The sequence below is a fragment of the Bidens hawaiensis genome, unplaced genomic scaffold (assembly GCF_021521415.1).
Source record: "Bidens hawaiensis isolate Kalapana, Puna unplaced genomic scaffold, B.hawaiensis_p1.1 tig00004685_1, whole genome shotgun sequence".
Taxonomy (NCBI): domain Eukaryota; kingdom Viridiplantae; phylum Streptophyta; class Magnoliopsida; order Asterales; family Asteraceae; genus Bidens; species Bidens hawaiensis.
In genome coordinates this window covers 744,956-751,690 of record NW_027491287.1, presented here as the reverse complement: position 1 = coordinate 751,690, position 6,735 = coordinate 744,956, and positions in this window count along the sequence as shown.

Genomic DNA, 6,735 nt, shown 5'->3' with positions numbered 1-6,735 from the left:
TGAAAACGATTGTAACGAATATGGGTTCATTTGTTTACGTAAATAAGAAGGAATGATGTTGTCTAGCGTTTGCCTTATGTAATGTTTTTCGACCAAATCAGCTAAATTTCCATGGTCATCATTGTGCCCTAATGTGCATGTGAGCCTTCCACACAGAACTTCAAACAATACAACCCCATGGTCATCATTGGACCCTATATCCGATCCGAATTAGGAATATTCCTATCTGATCCTAATCTATCTTAATTCTTTTTTTTTTGAACGACCAACTAAGTAACGCCGGGTACTTCGTACGCGGCCCCCATTGGCTAAAGATAGCCCGAGCCGGCCACTAGTCCGGACGGACGGAGCCCCTAGCAGTCCACCTATTGAGGGATTCACCGGATAAAACCCGACCCCTACGCCCGCCAAACGGCACGACAGCGAGGAGCCGGTAAAACCGGGTGAGATCAGGACTCGAACCTGGCAAGCCAGGGTCATCCCTCATATCTCCCATATAAGTTGGTGATAGTGAGGTTTGAACCCTTTACCTCTCACTTATAAAGTGAGTGCTCTACCATTGAGCCACAACCAACTTATTCGGATTGGATTCGGATGATATCCGAATAGTCCAAATTTATCCGAAATAAACCTAAAAATGTTTCTTAATTTTTTTATTTCTAACATTTAATAATTTAGAATCACAATAAACATACACATCGGAAAATACGAATTACTCTTTACACAAATTTAAAGTTCAAATTCAAATAATAGTCTAATAAATATACCAAACCGGAAAATACCACTAAAAGCATGTTTTTTATTCGGATTAAACGGATATCCGACGATTTTTAAAAATTCTATATCCGAATCCGAATTAGTTATTCGGATTGATCCGATCCGAATATCCGAATAAGAATTCGGATCGGTTTATTTGGGTTTCGGTTTCGGTTCGGATTTCTTGAACACCCCTATCCAAGAGGCGTCGCCCCCTTGGCGAGGTCCGGCATAGCGCCCCCGGTGGTAGGGTCCAAGGGGAAAAGCTCCCGGCTGGCTGGGGTTCGAAGGGCATATCAACTTGGAACTTGGAAGTTTTTTAAGTTTGACAAATGTTGCTTCATTACAAATTTAATTTTGGAATTTCATATGTGAATTTCGGCATCTTCAAATGGGTGCAATTATATTTGAATTAAAATTTCCAGAATGAACTATCATACTAAGTTTTTGAAGAATATGAGTTTTTATCCGATTGAGAATTTCACACAACAATCAAAACGGGTTACCGTGGATGGTTATATGTCAGTGTTTGAAGAATATTGGTTTAATGTTGCCAACTTTATATGGGTTTCATTCCCGTTCAACTTCCGGTGGTGGTTACCGACGAAAGTCCGTCAGTAAACAGTCGGAAAGCGTGCAAATTCCATCATGCCGAAAGTATACTTGCTAGAGATTATTCCTAAAGTTTGTCATATACTTATCCATCAGAAAGCATGTGATCGATTACAATATTTTTTGAACGACTAAATTTTGTACTATATAGGGCACCGGTGTGGTTACGTGTTCCCTCTTGCCTAAAAGAAATGAAAATGTAACCAAACCAAAATATTAAGGGGTAAGAGAAAGGATGGGTAAGGAAGTGAAGGTTTTTAGTTAATAAACGAGTAGTGGTCGAATGGATATGTAATTATACCAGATTGTATATACAGCTCATACTAAACTTTAGCCACTAAGCCACCAAAACCTAACCTAACCTAGCCGATCATAACAATGCTTAAAACCCTAGTCATCGTTACATGGTCTCTGAAGAAACACTAAGTGACCCGGAGCAGATTACTGGTAACCTGGTGGTTAAATAGATGTTTCCCACGAGGGGTTAGATCCGGCAAAGATGGTTCTTCTGATAACCTGCAAAACAGACACCGTGAGCTCGTCACTGAGAAGGGGGGGTTCCTCCTTGTGACCACCCTCCGGCGTGAGAATCAGACTAGATTGCTCTTGAATATAAATGTATATATTAAGAGATTGCTAGAGCAGATATCAGGGATAATATAAGATAGTATATGATGATAAGATGAGATGATCATACCATTTGGGGTATTTATAGCCAAAGGTAGGTTTCCAAGGAGGTATAGCCGGCTGAACAGTATTCCTGTTCCACCAACTGTGGCCTACGCACGTGCCATGCTGGTAGTTGGTGGGTAGGCAGCGGCCGACAGTGACCAGGCCTACTGTGTACTGTTCCCTTTCCACCAACTGTCGGCTATGCACGTGGTATGACAGGAGTTGGTGAGTAGGCAGCGGCTAATAGTGACATACAGTACAGGAGCATGCTGCTCGCCATACTGTTAATGAGCTGTCGTATCTTTGGTCAGATCTTTTGCCCATACCTCGTCAGGTACAGTACAAAAGATCTTCCCGCATCGTACGGACTGGCTTATTTGGGCGGGAGTATTCCCCCTCCCGCCCTTGTGCGGGATTGTTCCCGGCTTTGCTCATTCCTTCAGGTGACAGCTGAATTATTGAGAGCTAAGTGCCTTGTGCGTGTAGCCTTGCTGCGCGGGTGGCCTTCCCTGATGGCTTGTATCCGCAGCTGCGGGAACAGGCGGAGTACTTCACCATTGGGAGGCATTTCCTGCGGGAACAGCTTGCGTACTGCGCTTAAGGACGTCACGTCTCTGAGCATGGTGGGTCCTGCGGATCCAGTTGGTTTCTGCGCAGACATCTCTCTTCAAGGTGAGTCCTGCGGGTCCAACTGGGCTCTGCTGGGACCTACCTCTTCAAGTCCCCCCAGTCCAATGTTCTTCTCATGAATGTTTAATAAAGTGAGGTGAACTTTTGGACTTTAAGAAAAGGGTTTTGAAAAGGGTTTAGTTTTAAGGTTTTCCATGGGGATTCTTCCCGCGGAAGTCCTTGTCACTCGCAGAAATTCCCGACTTTCCTGCTTGATCTTTGGGTATGATGCGGTTAGGTTTGTAACATCCTCGCAAGTCAGGAGCGTTGAGTCCCACTTGTGTGGATTCTCCATGAGGTTTTGGTAGTTTTGAACATAGTGATCAATTATGTTAAAACCACCAATTCCATCCTGGAGCTTCAAACAATGTAGTTCTCGACGTTTCCGCTATGCGGGGATGTTATTCCCGTTTCCGCAAGCATTGCCCAGAAGATCCTTCTTGGTTTCAATTCCCTGCGGGTGCTAAGTATGTGAAGGGTTTTGCCTTGACACTGTACCCGCACCCGTCTTATAGTTGCTTGGTTGCAAGGTATTCCTGGTGTTAATTCCCTGCGGGTGCTAAGTATGTGAAGGGTTTTGCCTTAACACTGTACCCGCACCCGTCTTATAGTTACTTGGTTCCCAGGGTATTCCTGGTGTCAATTCCCTGCGGATGCTAAGTATGTGGAGGGTTTTGCCTTGACACTGTACCCGCACCCGTCTTATGGTTACTTGGTTCCCATGGTCTTCCTGGTGTCAATTCCCTGCGGGTGCTAAGTATGTGAAGGGTTTTGCCTTGACACTGTACCCGCACCCGTCTTATGGTTACTTGGTTACCAGGGTAAGGGGGTATATTCCCTCTTGAATCTTTTTGAATTTTTGAAATTCGAAGAGTTGGTGAAAGGATAAGAACAGTCCAAACCTCTGAAACGTCGTGCGACGGTTTCTTCTGACTGTGTCAGGACGTGCAGGAAGTTATGGTGACGTGACAGTACATGGTCATTCCAGACGCTTTTTCAGGCGCGTGGGCGCGAGTTTTCGGGCGCGTGGCCGCGAAATTACTGGCACGCGTCCTTTCAACAGCTGTTGCCAGCTTGCTTTTTGCTACGCGTCATAGTTTCATTGCACCTTCGATTTCTCTCTCTTCCGCATTAAATTCATCGCATTAATTGCGATTAATATATAAAGGGGGAGAGTGTCCTTTGCAATTCACACTTTCACTTCTCTTCATCTTCAAAACGATTTCCGGCGAAAATTCTCTTTTCAGTCGAGCATTCTTGAAATCGTTTTCTTCCATACTAGCAAAATGTCTTCACACGATCTTGAAGCTACAGCCGAGGAGGCTGTGGCATACGTCGAGAACCCGTCGTCCTTCTCTGATAAGGACGACAAGAGCACTGCTGGCGAGTGCCAGTGTGCTCTTTCTGGCGATCTTTACCGGTACGTGGTCCGGAAGTTCATGCTCGAGTCTCTCGAGCCTGAGTTTCCTGAACCCCATCAAACCGTGTATGATGCCCCCAGAGGCAAGATCGGGGTATATGCTGCATTCTTTGTCTATGGGAATCTTAGGTTCCCGTTGACAAAGTTTGTGTACCGTGTCCTAGAGAGGCACGGTGTACACCTGACCGAGGTGCACCCGATGGCGATCGCAAAGATTCGCCACTTCGAGTGGGTGTGCCGGATTCTGGGCATTGAGCCCTTTGTTGACCGCCTGATGACCTTCTACACTTAGAGGTGCATCCAGGGGTGGTATACTCTGATAACCCGGATCAAGGGTTTGAAGATTTGTACCACCGAGCGTAGTCTTCGCTCGTGGAGGCGGGAGTTCTTTTTCATCTCCGCTCGCGCCATCCCCCTTGCCATGAAATTCAAGAATGGGCAAGCTCTCCCAAGCCTTCACGCCTCCAACTATCAGGAGGCGGATTGGTTCTCGAGGATATCCCGAGTCCAATCTCCGGTTTACCGGTTTGCGGAGTCCGGGATGGTGATGCTCTGGATGAGCCGGGTGTGGAAGGAAGCGGATGCGCGAAAGATCCCGATCGTCCTCGAATACGGTTTGAACTCTGTTCCTTACGGTATGCTCTGTTTCTTTTTGTTGATTTAGAATCCCTTCTAACTTCTTTCCTGTTTATTTCAGAGGGGAACGACTTGAAGTCGCTCCTGTACCCGCGGGAGGTTGACGGTCCCGCTCGGATGGGTACTCACGCTCTAGACGAGAACGAGTTGTCCATCCTAGAACAAACGGCGGATCGGTTCGTGGAGGTCTACCCGCTAGGCCACGAGATCCTGAGCGCCAGGCGGCCAGGTAAGGCGCTATTCAACCCTCGACCCCTCAATGTTGAAACCTCTGCTGGAATTCCTTTAATCTTATGTTCTGATGAGGAATCCGCAGATGGTCCTCCGTTGGTGCGGAAGAAGAAGGCTGCCGGCGGGAAGGGGAAGGAGAAGGTGGCCTCCACTGCAGATCCGGTGCCTCTGTCTGACTCCGAGGCCGAGAGCGAGGAGGTGGCGGGGAACCCCGGTGGTGATAAGACCACCGCTCCGGAGGCTGCGACGACTGTTACCTCTGAAGAGCCCAGGATGACGGTGAGCGGCGTGAAGAGGCCGGCTCCATCGGGTTCATCCCCGCCTGTCCGTACTTTTAGGCTCAAGAAAACCCGTAAGTACAAAATTTCCTTTATTTTTAACTTCATAGCTTTCCATTAATGCTTGTCTTCCTTGTGCAGGCGTGGATGTTGACGCATTCCAGGGTGGAGCGGGAGAGAGTACCTCTCCGCCAATGACGGTAGGCTTGGTCAGCCTACCTGAGGCGACGACCCAGGCGGCTCCGCCTGCATCCGCTGGTTCAGTTGCTCAATCCTTTGAGCCAACTGTTCCAGCTGTGATGACATCACCGCCGGCTGTCAGTGCCATTTTTACGGCATCTTTCACTGAGCCGGCGGTTACTAATGCTGCGGATTCCGCGGCGGGGACCTCGGCGGCCGCGGAGGCCTTCACCATGCCTCCTCCGTCATCGGCAACGACGGGCGATACTCCAGGTATGCATGGGGCTTCTCGCCAACTTTTGCCTCCTTCCCATCTGCCTGACCTCTTGGATGGATTTCCATTGGGTTCAGGTGATGGTTTTGGCGGCTATCGGCCTGTTATCGACCCTACAGGTGCGTAGGGTTCTTTTGGCCTATATATTTTTTTTTTATATCATCTTTTCCTAACTGCTTTTTGTTTTTTGCAGTGTCGGATTCCAATGAAGTGTATGTTCCACGATGGAAAATTCGCCGAGGAACAACCCTTCGCACGCCTGTGGAGTGCGTGGACTGGGCTCGTCACGCAACTCCCAGTGGTGCGTTGGGGGAAGCCATGGCTAGCTACCAGGAGGGTAGGCTAACCAATGAGCTTCGGGTTCTCCTGGCCCGGATGCAGCCGCGCGTCGAGCTGCTTTGTCGTGAAAACGACAAGTTAAAAGCAGCTCGTATTCATGAAGTAGCCCAAGCGCGGGCTGTCCGGGAGGAGAACCAAAGACTTACCGCAATGGCTGCGGAGAAGGAGAAGGCCTTCAAGGCCCTCGAAGTTGAAGTTCAGGCCCGGCTCGAGGCCCGTTCCAAGGCTGCCCAAGCTGTTAATGAATAGCTTCGGCTGGCTAAGGAAACTGCCAGGAACGCAACGGAGAGGGCCACCAAGGCTGAAGCCGTTGCTGAGCCTCTGCGCGTGGAGAATGAGGAGCTCAAAGCCAAATTAGAGGCTCTCCAGCGGGCTCATGATGCCTTGGCGATGGAAGACGCCAAAAAGCTCCAGGAAATCTTGGACCAGAGGGGGGTGCTTGACCACACCGAGCGGAAGCTAAAGGGCGTCGAAGAGGCTGCGGCTAAAGAAGTGTTGCTTGCCAACCTCAACAAAAGTGAAGCCGAACGCGCCCGTAACGAAGCTCAAGCTGCCCTCCAAGAGGCTCTGGTTGCCAAGGAATGGCTTCTTCGAGAAGCGTTGTCTCAGGTATGTTTCTTTATCTTTACGCTTTTCTTTGTAAATAGAAAAGGTTTTGATACTTGTAT